This window comes from Magnolia sinica, chromosome 9 (genome assembly GCF_029962835.1).
Source record: "Magnolia sinica isolate HGM2019 chromosome 9, MsV1, whole genome shotgun sequence".
NCBI lineage: Eukaryota > Viridiplantae > Streptophyta > Magnoliopsida > Magnoliales > Magnoliaceae > Magnolia > Magnolia sinica.
The window spans coordinates 77,839,718-77,853,283 of record NC_080581.1 but is presented as its reverse complement, the minus strand read 5'-3'; the positions used below and the strand labels follow the sequence as shown (position 1 = coordinate 77,853,283).

The window sequence follows — 13,566 nt, the reverse complement described above, 5'->3', positions numbered from 1 at the left end:
TCAATATCAAACTGAAACCTTAATGTGAAAGCGAGATGTGACATGTGAGATCATAACTCAATCAATGTGTACAACTTCTAATCCTGGATCAACAATTCAAACTTAATTATGCAATCCAATGATACTGAATCCAAGCATCTTAAATTACCAACATCACGTATCTTGAAATTCCAAGTGCCCTAGATGGCCGTCACAATCCCTTCGAATTCACAAGAAAGTCCAGCAAAATTAAAAATTTTCACAATTTTTGCTCAAGACCAAGAAAACGCTGATTAGGAAACCTAATCTCCCACCCCCAACCTAAAATCTACATTGTCCTCAATGTAAAAGAAATAAGCATGCAATGCACATGGGACAACAAAAATATAAGAGGAGTGATGGAAAGATAGTACCTGGACGAAAGAATCAAAAGGCTTTCCAAAGATATCTATGTAAGACCGGGTCAGCACAAGAGAGAAACCAACAGAAAAATAAAAATAATCAAAAATGAAATCCTACCTATACCACTTTCGTAGGTGCTCTCGATTGCATTTAGCGTATGCAACAAGCCTTTAAACCCCTAGGTTGCCCCTAGTGGACGAGTTGTAGTCTCGTGAGGGTTTGCAGTAATGTTACCCACAAACATTGAACTAACTAATGATAAAAAACGAAATGAAATGAAGAGTTGGGCTGCCTCCCAGGAGTGCTAAGTTTACCGTCTTTAGCCAGACAAATAAAGCAACTACCCTAGTCCTATGAAAGTAATAAATCTACCTATACCTCCATCAGATTAGGAGATCAATCCTGATAAACAGGAGCAGTCAGGGGCATGGACATGTCCTCTGAATCAAATTTCTCGACAAATGGTTTCAATCGATGTCCATTGACTTTAAACTCCTTGCCATTGTCGGGATCTCTTATCTCAATGGCCCCATGAGAAAAAACAGTAACAACAATGTAAGGGCCGGTCCAACGAGATCGAAGCTTACCCGGAAAGAGATGTAATCGAGAATTGTACAAAAGGACTTTCTGACCAGGCGTGAATGATTTTCGCAAAATGTGTTGGTCATGAAATGCTTTCATCTTGTCTTTGTAAATTCTCGAATTGTCATATGCATCATTCCGGATTTCCTCAAGTTCATTCAATTGAAGTTTGCGTAGCGAGCCAGCGTTGTCTAGATTGAAATTAAGATTTTTGATCGCCCAGTACGCTTTATGTTCCAGCTCCACAGGCAAGTGACAAGCTTTCCTATAGACAAGTCTAAAGGGGGACATTCCAATAGGGGTTTTAAAGGCAGTACGGTATGCCCATAAGGCATCGGTCAATCGGGTTGACCAATCCTTACGATCAGGGTTAACCGTTTTCTCGAAAATGTGTTTAATTTCTCTATTAGAAATTTCAGCTTGCCCACTTGTCTGTGGGTGGTATAGGGTGCTCACCTTATGAGAGATACCGTATTTCTTCATTAAGCTCTCAGATGGTTTATTACAAAAGTGTGAGCCCCCATCACTAATGATGGCTCGAGGCGTTCCGAATCGAGAAATGATGTTTTCTTTTAGGAATTTAATGACCATGCGATGTTCATTAGTTCGACACGGAATCGCTTCGACCCATTTAGTGACATAATCTACGGCGAGTAAAATATACAGATTTCCAAACGATTGGGGGAATGGTCCCATGAAATCGATGCCCCAGCAATCAAATGCTTCAATGATAATGATGAGATTCAAAGGCATCATATTTCGATGGGACAATGCTCCCAATTTCTGACAACACTCACAAGCTTTGCAAAACTCATGAGTGTCCCTAAACATAGTGGGCCAGTAAAAGCTACACTGCAGAATCTTGGCCGTAGTCTTTTTAGCAGAAAAGTGACCACCACAGGCCTGTGAGTGACAGAAGGAGATGACGCTCTGATGCTCATCGTCTGGTACACATCTCCTTAGGATTTGGTCTGGGCAATATTTAAATAAATAAGGATCATCCCAGAAAAAGTTGCGCACCTCGGTGAAAAATTTCTTCTTATCTTGCGCAGTCTACTGTGTCGGTATAGCACTTGTAGCAAGATAATTAGCAATATTAGCAAACCAAGGTGAATGGGAGACTCTGAACAGTTGTTCATCAGGGAACATGTCATTGATATGGGTCATCTCAAGGGAATCAGAGGTATTAAGGTGAGAAATGTGATCGGCCACAACGTTTTCTACTCGCTTTTTATCTTTAATTTTCAAATCAAATTCTTGGAGTAGAAGGATCCATCGTATCAGGCGGGGCTTAGAATCATTCTTATAAAGAAGATACTTCAGTGCCGCATGATCTGTATAGATAATGATCTTGGATCCGATCAGGTAAGACCTAAATTTGTCCAAGGCGAACACTACGGCTAAAAGTTCCTTTTCCGTAGTTGAGTAGTTTACTTGGGCCGAATTTAAAGTCCTACTCGCGTAATGGATGACATAGGGTCTCTTATCTTTTCTCTGGCCTAGAACCGCTTCAAGAGCATAATCAGAAGCGTCGCATATAAGCTCAAAAGGAAGGCTCCAGTCGGGTGGCTGCATGATAGGTGCAGTGGTTAACGTGCCCTTAAGCTTGGTGAAAGTTTCCTGGCATTGCTCAGTCCACTCGTACGGAGCATCCTTTTGAAGAAGATTACATAAAGGATGAAAGAGGAGACTAAAGTCCTTTATGAATCGCCTGTAAAATCCTGCGTGTCCTAAGAAGGATCGCACGTCTCTGATGTTCTTGGGTGGAGGTAGGTTAGAGATAAGATCGATTTTTGCCTTATCTATGTCGATTCCCTTGGACGAGATGATATGCCTAAGGACAATTCCCTTCTGAACCATGAAATGACACTTCTCCCAATTAAGTACCAAGTTCTTTTCTTCACATCTTTTCAGTACACATTTAAGACTTTCCAAGCACTTGCTGAAAGATGGACCGTAAACAGAGAAATCGTCCATAAAGACTTCTAGATATTGCCCCACTATATCAGAAAAGATACTAACCATACATCGTTGAAAGGTGGCAGGGGCATTACATAGTCCGAATGACATCCTTCGATAGGCAAAGGTGCCGTAGGGACATGTAAATGTGGTCTTTTCCTGGTCTTCAGGGGCTATCTCTATCTGGTTGTAGCCCGAATACCCGTCAAGGAAACTGTAATAGGAATGACCAGCTAACCTTTCCAGGATCTGATCAATGAATGGTAAAGGAAAGTAGTCTTTCCTCGTGACAGTATTCAACTTCCTATAGTCAATGCACATTCTCCAACCAGTAGTGACTCTAGTTGGCACGAGTTCATTGTTAGCATTGGCTACGATGGTGATTCCGGACTTCTTAGGGACCACTTGAGTTGGACTCACCCATTGACTATCAGATATAGGGTATATGATACCCACGTCCAATAGTTTAAGAACCTCGGCCTTAACCACTTCTTTTATGTTTGGATTTAGTCTACGTTGTGGTTGCCGAGCGATTTTTGTATTATCCTCAAGATATATGCGATGAGTACAAATCGAGGGATCAATTCCCTTGAGGTCCGCTATCGTCCATCCCAGGGCTCCTTTATGCTCAATGAGAGTAGATATGAGCATACTCTCCTGTTCTTTCTCCAGGTGGGCAGAGATCACCACCGGGTAAGTCTCATCTTGACCTAAATAGGCATATTTCAAATCAGAGGGCAGAGGTTTTAGGTCAAGCTTTGGCGGCTTGAGGTTAGACGGTAGAGGCATTACATCGGTTTGTGGCAATTCTTCAAATTGTGACCTCCACCGGTTAACTTCAAGTACCAGTGCAGTATCAAGCAAGGCACACGTCTCCCTAATCATGTCATCATCAAAATCATGGGAGTGGGCCAGGCACGTCTCTAGAGAGTCAGAGGATAAGGTTAGAGGTGTCGTATCTTCCACTGAATAGTCAATCATGTTGATGTCGTGGAAATCGTCATCCTCCTCTAAATTTCTGCCGTTATTGAAAAAGATGTTTGACTCCATTATCATATTCCCAGAAGACATAGTCATGACACCATTCCTGCAATTGACAATTGCATTTGAAGTGGCAAGGAATGGGCGGCCAAGAATGACGGGGATCTGAGTGCTTATGTTATTGATGGGTTCAGTGTCCAGGATGATTAAATCTACAGGGTAGTAAAATCTATCAACTTGGACCAACACATCCTCAATTATCCCTCTTGGTACACGAACAGAGCGATCAGCAAGTTGTAGTGTGGTTAGGGTGGGTTTTAATTCACCCAAACCTAACTTTTTGTATACCGCGTAGGGAATCAGATTGACGCTCGCTCCTAAGTCAAGAAGTGCATGATCAATTCGATGATCCCCGATTACACATGATATGGTTGGGCTACCGGGATCCTTGAATTTCTGTGGCACGTCTTGCTTTAGGATGGCACTAACTTTCTCGATCAAGAAGATCTTCTTTTGAATACTCTGCCGTCGTTTGGTCGTGCATAAGTCTTTCAGGAATTTGGTATATGAAAGTATCTGTTTCACGACATCAAGTAGAGGAATGTTGACTTTCACTTGTTTCAACACCTCTAGGATATCCTGAGAGTTAGAGAGAAGTTTTGGTGAAACCAACCGTTGGGGGAATGGAGCAACTGACTTCTCTAGAAGTTCCGGTTCTAATTTTTGTGCGGCATCACTAGATCCATCATTTTTGTCGTCTTCTGGTTTCTTAGGCTTTTCGGGCCTAACCGGAAGAGTTTTATCAATGATCTTTCCACTCCTAAGAGTGGTGATGGATTTAGCGTGCCCCATCTGATTTGAAGAGCTGGGATCATTAATCTCGTACTGCGGTTTAGGGTTGGGGAGAGGTTGTGCAGGAAGCATCCCCTTTTCTATAACCGTCATACGAGAATCTATCTTTTGCATAAAATCTGTAATTCCCCGCATTGCTTGAGCCAGCTCTTGTATGGAATTTTGAACCGGTTCTTCTTGAGGTTTCACTTGGTTTGGATTTTGATTGAAGAAACCTTGAGGGGTAGCCATTTGTCCATTCCTCCAACTAAAGTTTGGATGATTTTTCCAACCAGGATTGTACGTATTGGAGTTAGGTCCAGTAAAAGGTCTTTGATAGTTGTTTACGGCATTGGCTTGTTCATTCAACACTCCTCGAAAGGCGGGTATTGTAGGACAATTTTCAGTTGTATGAATGTTGCAATCACAGATGCCGCAAACAATTTCATTAACCTTAGCCTTCTTTCCTTCCATGGCCTCAACTTTCCTTATGAGCGTAGTTACTTTACACTTGAGATCATCCTCTTCTTTCAAGAGATATAATCCATCTTTCTCCTTTAATTGAGTCGGCCTAGACGTGGTGTTTGACTTTGGGTAATAGTCCCATGATTGTGTTTTTTCAGCAAGACTATCGAGGTAATCCCATACCTCGTCAACATCTTTATTAATGAACTCTCCATTACACATTGTCTCGACCATTTGGCGCATGGAGGATGTCAGTCCATCATAGAAAAAATTTGTAATGCGCCACGTTTCAAATCCGTGTTGTGGGCATGAACTGACCAAATCTTTGAACCTTTCCCAACATTGGAAGAATGTTTCATCTTCCTTTTGGGCAAAGTTCATGATCGCTTTTATGAGGGTAATCGTTTTATGATGTGGGAAGAATTTTTTTATGAATTCCCTCTGCATGTCGTTCCATGTGCCAATGGATCTAGGACGCAGTGAATGTAACCACGTCTTAGCTTTCTCTTTTAAGGAAAAAAGAAAGAGTTTCAGCCTGATTGTATCCTCAGATACATTAGGAGAACATAATGTAGCTATAATCTCATCGAACTCTTTTAAATGTAAATATGGACTTTTTGATTCAAGTCCATGGAATTTGGGAAGAAGTTGGATAACTCCTGGCTTGATGTCCATTTGTCCTGTATTTTCAGAAAAAATCATGCATGAGGGCGTACTCACTCCCGCCGGTTGTAGATAATCTCATAAAGTATGAGGCAGGGGTGCCTGATGCACCTCATTCTCTTCTTGGGTATCCTCTACCCTGTGTGGAAGTAGAGGAGGTTGGTCTTCAGCCATAATTTCAATTAACTCAGGGGATTTCGAGTGGTGTCTAGTCCTGTGATGGATAGTCAACCCCTCAACTAATCCTCCTTCAGTCAAGAGACGTCGAGTGTTGTCACGGGCCCACTTGGGCATGAAACACTCACAGCCCTTAATCAAATTTGAAACCTAATTCCAAGAAAGGAAAAGAAAATCTAGAAAGAAGGAGAGAGAGAGTTGGAAAGAAATTACCAAATTGAAGCTCCTAAGTTAAGGACCTGCAAAAGAAAACAAACAAGTCAGTTCTAAAGAGAATGTCTAGAATCAGAAAATCCTTAAAAAGGAAGATAGAAGTAAACTAGTTTCTAAAAGAAGAACGTCCTAAGCTAAAAAGTAAATTAAAAAGAGATATGAAAAATAGAAAGTAGAGAGAAAGAACTTACCGAATTAGAAATTTCTATCTTAAAGGCTTACACAATAAGAAAGTTAGTTTCTAAACAGAAATTCCACAAGTAGAAAATTTCTAAAAGTAAATTAGGAAACAAAGTTAGATTCTAAAAGAGTTAAAATTAGAAAGTTTCCAAAATAGAAGAAAGATGAATTAGTTTCTAAAATTAGAAAATTTTTCTAAAAAGGGAAATAACTAACCTAGTTTCTAAAAATAAACTACTTCCTAAAAATAGAAAAATACTAGAATTAAAAATTTTCAAAATTTAAACCCTAATTCTAAAAAAGTAGAAAAAGTAGAGAGATTAGGAAGGAATTACCAATTTAGAAACTTATGTCAGGATCCTACAAAACAGGAAAACAAGTTAGTTCTAGAAATCAAATAAAAGTCTATAACTAAAGTTAGTCAAATTCTAATCTTAAATTAATTCTAAACCTAATTAATTTCAGAAAATCGCAACCGTCAGTCCCCGGCAACGGCGCCAAAAACTTGTTCACTCCCCAAGTATAGGGTTGTGATGTAGTAATAAACTCGGTAAGACCGAGGTCGAATCCCAAAGGACTGATACCTGTACGTTATCTGAAACCAAGTAGAACTAGAACTAAAATAAGATGTGATCTAAACCAAATAAAATTTAGGAAATAATTGTGGAATAATTATCTAAAACTTAAGTAATTCAAAGGAAGGAAACTAGGGATTCAGAGGATCCACTTGTAGGGATCAGTGAGATCTTATGCCTGCATCAAGAATTATGAAATTTAAGCTGAACTTACTTGATCTGGTTTTCAAGAGATGAAAGGTATATAAATTAGAATGGATTCCATCATCTAACCATGCTCAGGAGACAAAGCAAGCAACAGAATTAAACCAATTACCAACCAATCAACAATGCATGAAGGTTAGGAAGGGTACCGTCATCCGACCATGCCCATGAGACGATGGTGAACAACAGGGCTTCCTGACGTCATAAACATCAAAAGGAGGAAGAAAATATTCAAAGCCATTACAGACCCATTGTAATTTCAGTCACAACAGACCATTAAAGACTAAAAAATATTCCTTCGATAATCAATTAAAATCAAATTCAATTCATAAATTTAATAGTTAAATCAAGGCATAAAAATAGAGTCTTCCATCTCACTACAAGCTTCACCTCTTAGCCCTAGCTAAGAGGTTTAGCCTAGCATAATCATGCTAGAACCAAAGAAAAAACATCAAAGGAAAGAAATAAAATAAAATGAAAAGAAAAAGGAAAAAACCAGATATCTCTCTCTTGTGCAATCGTCTAGCCACGTCCCTGCCAAGCTTCCTTCTTCTCTTTTCTCTTGTGCACCTATTCTCCCCCTGCCCTTCTCTCTTTTCTCTCTTATATCTCCTACTCCGGTGGAGAGGTCTCCTTGAGTCAGAAAGAAAATCGTTTTTTGGAAACTTCCTGCGGAGACCTTACGCAGCCAGAAGACAATTCACAGCCGGAAGCTTGAACGGCTTGCGGTCGAAGTCAACCCGTGTTTTCGCGCTCTGAACGGACCGATCGGAATATCTAAACCATTCAGTCCTCTTGGTCCTGGTCGGCTACAACTGGAGATTAATTTGGACGGTCCAGATGGACGGACCGACTCTTTCCATGCTTGCAAAGTGGCCTGCATCGGCCGAGCTTTTCGCTGTGCGTAAACAGGGCCTGCAGACGGATCGGCGCTGGACTCTCGGTGGGGCCCACTTCCATTGTATTTTGAGAGATCCACTCCGTCCACCGAATTACTCTCGGAATTTCGGTCGGGAACGGCCGATGTTGGAAGGTTATTGGTGTGGCCCACGAGACTTTATTTCTGCCGTTCATCCTTAGTTTGGACAGCTGGCTTTCAATCCTCATTACTTCTGGGAATTCTTCCACATAGGCCTTGGTCAACAGCCTTGTGAGCTTTCACTGGACGGTCAGGATCTTCCATTGGATCAATGGTGGTGGGCCACTAAAACCCACAGCGGACACCCCTGCGTAAACAAGGATTCTCGGAAAACAGTCGGTTAAACTGACTTTGACCGAGAATCTCGGTCTAGTGTACGTTGAGTGCACATGCACTTTGTGTACGTGCGATGTACATGTGGCTCCATTGTGATGGTCGTGAGAAATCCGTTCCGTCCATCTCTTTTCTCAGATCATTTTAATAGTTGGGACCACAATTGAAGCATATCTAGATATCAGGCGGGCCCCAAATCAGGATTTAAGAGGCTAATCCGTCCGTTGGGACACTTCCACAAGGATCCAATAGCTAAATTTCTATATGTATGGTTAATTTATGGTCTTTAGTCTATGTGTGAAGTTTCGAGCCGAACGGATGGCGGAAAACTTGTGATCTTGCATTCTGGTTGACTTTCAAGCCACTTGAGCTTCAGTTTCTCAATTTTCTCGGATCTCTGGCGTGTAATTCCATCGATCGTGGTCCCCTGGAGTCCCGTCCAATGCCTTGGTGATGCCTGAGCTTTAAATCCATGCTCATAAATATACTCTGCATCACAAATACGATTAAATCTGGTCATTAACCGGCATCATGCTTGTAAATCCAGGAAATAATTGGGGTCTAATATGCAATATTTGACCCTCAACATGATCCTCTCACACCAGGCATCTCAAATAAAGGTGTTCCTGACAGAATTAAAACAAAACAGCAAGCTTATTTTCAACCAATGCAATTGATAATGAATGAACCACACATGAAAATTCAATACTTTCTACAATCTAGGAGATGCACTTGATCTGGACCATCGAATTACTTGGCCGCATTCTGTATGGACCATGAACAAAACCCAATTTGATTAACTAATGTTAATAGTTGGATTGATGGACCTATTGTGGACAATGTCAATAATCTAATTGGAAGCAACATCCAAGGGGTTAGCATATCAATTTAACAATCCAAAGTCACACACAAGATTCCTTTTTGTGGTCCTTTTGAAGGCACAAATCAGATGTTAGGATTGTTGGATGAGTCTAATTTGAGCAATGACCTATTTAAGAAGGTGGTTATAATATTCTACACAAGACATGGTTACAAACACATGCTATATACAATAATCAAGCTTGATATGTGATCCAGCATGCCCACACAACCCAAATACATAATAAGTTTAAGCCTAGTCCTCTTTGTTCATGGGGAGCTAAGCTTCCACTTAGTGGATGAGGTTAGGCATGGATTAAAAATTCTAGCCCATGTTTTGCTTAATACATTTCACGGATTGTGCTTGGTGCAATCTTTTTCTTCCCAAAAGGACGTAATAATTTGAAGAGCTAATGAGGATTTATGATAGAAGCTGTGAAAGTTTGATTTGACTGCCAACTTGACACAAGCCTCCTTATTTAGCCTTAAGACTGGTAATATAAACACAAAACACACGATACAACAAGAAAAAAGAGCCCATAATGTGATAGATGGATGTTAGATACCTTTTAATGGTCCTTGCCTTAATAACTTTTGCATTATCATGACCAATTTTTTCCTCATAAGTGGACAAAATAATGACTCGGAGAGTCAATAGAAAAGCTAGGTCACATGATGTGATGGATAGATGTCAAGTAACTTTCCTTAGGTCCTACCTAAGTAGCATTCATACTACCATGACTGAGTTAAAGCAGACTTGGGCTCAATGATGGAAAAGACATCTTAGCGACTTAAAGACTCAATAGTGGAGGGGAAGATAATGGGGTTTATGAAGTGGTGGATGGATCAATATGTTAATAATTTAAAATTCTTCCATAACCATCAGGCCAAAATGGTGACTTGAAAAGTCCATATAAATGTGGGGCCCATAAAGTGGCTAATGAATGTAAGTACCTTTCCATGGTTAAAGAAAGTAGATGTCATATTCTAAAGCCTTCGAGTCATGGGAGAAAGATACACCATTGTGATAGCATCTACTTGGAACATGCATGATAGTAATCTTGGTGAGATTGAGCCGCTGATTAGGCAATCCTGACCGTGCAAATGTATTACCTTAAAGAATCAGGCCCATCATCTAATAATGAGATGGGCACACCTGCCTAAAAAGTGTGGAGACCGGCAATCAATTCTATCAGTCTTTCATTTTCATATCAATATCTGGTTAGACCGAACTTGTTGCTTGTGAGGCAAGGCATCTACAAGATGGTGACTACTCTGTTGACATGACTTGTAATATAAGGCATCTGAAAAAATGGTGACTACTTTGATGAGTGACTCTCGTAATTTAGACGACTTGTAAGGCAAAGCATCTGGAAAAATGGTGGCTAGTTTGATGAGTGGCTCACGTAATTTACACGTGTGACTCTTAAAGCTATGTAGGGCCATAATGTTATATATGTAACATCCACCCTGTCCATCAAGTTATGTGCTGGATTTGGGTCCCCCGGAGGAAAAACCAACCAAATTTATAACTGAAGTGGACCACATCATAGGAAATAAGGGGAATTGGATACCAGCTATAGGTTTGAGTGTGGAGACACTTTGATGTGTATCTTTCATCAAAGCTGTTAGTCAATTGTAAATCACGCAGACCAATTACCTCCTTAGAGTCTTCTCTTATGAAATGAGCCAGTGAAAACTAGGGTTCAAAACAACCTAATCCAAAACCCAGGCACAACACATGGCTTGAACTCAAGAAGTTTTCCAAGCATTTTTACATTGTTTACATTGGTGATGCTTATGGGAGTTCCCCATCCAATTTTGTACATACAGTTCTGCTGGTAAGTCCAAGCGAAAGAGAAAATCATTCGAGCCAAAAGAGAAGGTGCTACCAAGAAGGCCAAAAGGTAGGAACAGTTGCGCGAGAATATAGAAGGCTGGAAGAATTTGAAAGACCCACTAGGGCAATACGTCAGCTGCCATCACTGTTGAATTGATTAGGGGAAACGTCTTGTTTTTGGGTTAATAATCTAAAATAATATGAGAAAATGGATGGACAATGTGGATAAAATCCATACAAAATGGTGGCCCCTCGATAGCTGCCCGGAGCTTTCACCTGTCCCAAACTCGGAACAGCCAAGGTGTCCCGTATCGGTATCGGTTGGCGCAACGGTGTCCTCCAAAACTGATATGGATACGGGGGCGTAACGGTGATACGGGGGCATAACGGCGTGTAACGGCGCAAAATTTTTTTTTTTTGCCAAAAAAATATGAAAAAATATGGATTAAATTCAGAATATTCTAAGCATTCCAAATATGCATTCATTTATAAATTGGAACATGTTTATGGTGGTGTAACGGTCCACTCTTTGGTGAGAAGTTGTATCGGACTGTCTGATGAATTTATGAACCAGATAACCTGAATTTGACTACAAAATTCATATATTTAATTTTCTAACTATCTACTATCAATGATAGATATATTAGAATGAATGTAAAATGAAAATATTTTACATTAGGTGTTTGCAATTATTTTTGAGGAATTTCTCGAACATACCTGTGGTCCTGTGCAGTGTGGTGCACCATGCACGTGACTGTGATAGTGTAATTCCTGTCTATGACCTGTCATCCTCAAGTCAAGAATATTAAAAAAAATAATTAGTAGTGTCTGATATACTCCCCTGCAACTTGATTAAGGATTACTTGATTGGTTGTCAGGGGAGCTATTTTAAATACAAGTTCGGCAGTGTCAAGTGTGTGCATGACTTCTTGCAATAATACTGTTGTGAGCTGTCTGCTGCAAATATTTACCTTAACACAAATATATACTCACAATCACAAGTCACCACCAAAATGAAAATCTGCTTTTTTGTGGTTGCTCGACCTCCACATCATCGTCATCGTCATCGTCACCATCAAGCTGAGGCTGTCCAATAGGTGTAGGTGTTGCATATCCATAATATCCAGTGCCAGAAGGAAATACTAGATCAACGAAACTAGAGGATGACTGATCTTTTTTGGAGAGCCTTCGTACTCTCTCAGAAATTAATCCATTATTCGGCCGGTTGTAATATAGATACTGCATGCTGTGCAAGAGCATCTCCAAAGCTACCAAGGCGATTTCTAAATGTATCTAATTCATTTAATGCCTTTATTTGCAGATCTAAGTCAGGCTCTAATCTCTTTATCACATTTTTTTATCCCGACACGAACTTCATCATCTGCAACAAATGATTGGGCATATCTATACCTAGGATTTAGGTAGTAACCTGCTGCATGAAGATCGTGATGGAGTTGTTTTATCCATCTCTTGTCGATCATCTTCCAATAAGTCTCTCAACTTCTACAATCACGTTGAATTGCAAACTTTGCCTTATCCATGACATCATATAGGAAGCCCATGGTAGGTGCTTCATCGGATTCAACAAGACGAAATACCCTTATTAGTGGGTCCATCACCTTTAGGATCGCCTTGAGCTTCTTCCAATATTTGTTGTCCCGTATGGTATTCGCAACTTCGACTGGTGTCCCTGTTGTCTTCTTCCTATATTTTGTGTTGAGCCATTCTCAGGAAGCGAACATCTCACTCAACTCTTCCCTATGCTGGAATAAACTCTCTAATGCTATAAAGTTTGTTGCAAATCTAGTCGCCGCAGGCCTCAATAACTCTCGTCCTTTCGTGAACTTTTTCATTATTGCAACTACTTGATTATGGTTGTAAATAAACGTCGTCACTTCCTTTGCCCTTTCGACCATTTCCTTAACATTCTTCTTCTTCCCAATATCTTCCAATATAAGATTAATACAATGGGCAGCACATGGTGACCAAAAAAGATGTTTTCTCTTATCCATCAACATGTCCTGCAAGCTTATATGTTGCTTCATTATCTGTCACAATCTGCACTATATTCTCCTCTCCAATCTCGTCCACAACTTTATTCATTAGTCCATTAATATAAGTAGAATTTTTTGTTGCCTCTGAGGCATCAATTGACTTGTGGTATATAGTTCCTAAGTGACAGTATACCATGAAGTTGATCATGTTGCGTCTGGTTGGGCCAGTCCAACCATTACACATGATTGTGCATCCTCTGGCTTGCCATACAGGTTTAAAGGTAGCCACGTATGTTTTCACATCTGCATACTCTGCATCTGTCCATTTCCCCTTAATCTCCTTAGCCGTGGGAGCTTTTATTCCTTCACCTGCTTCTGCTGCTGCATCAATTACCACCTGCCAATATGGAG

At 40.3% G+C, this 13,566-nt stretch overlaps 1 non-coding gene across 1 annotated transcript; it reads left to right on the top strand.

The window, feature by feature from the left end:
- The first annotated feature begins 5,491 nt into the window (after nt 1-5,491).
- Nucleotides 5,492-5,598, top strand: LOC131257084 (small nucleolar RNA R71). The gene has a single exon (XR_009177104.1). It is a non-coding gene; the product is annotated as a small nucleolar RNA R71 (small nucleolar RNA).
- Nucleotides 5,599-13,566: the final 7,968 nt, after the last annotated feature.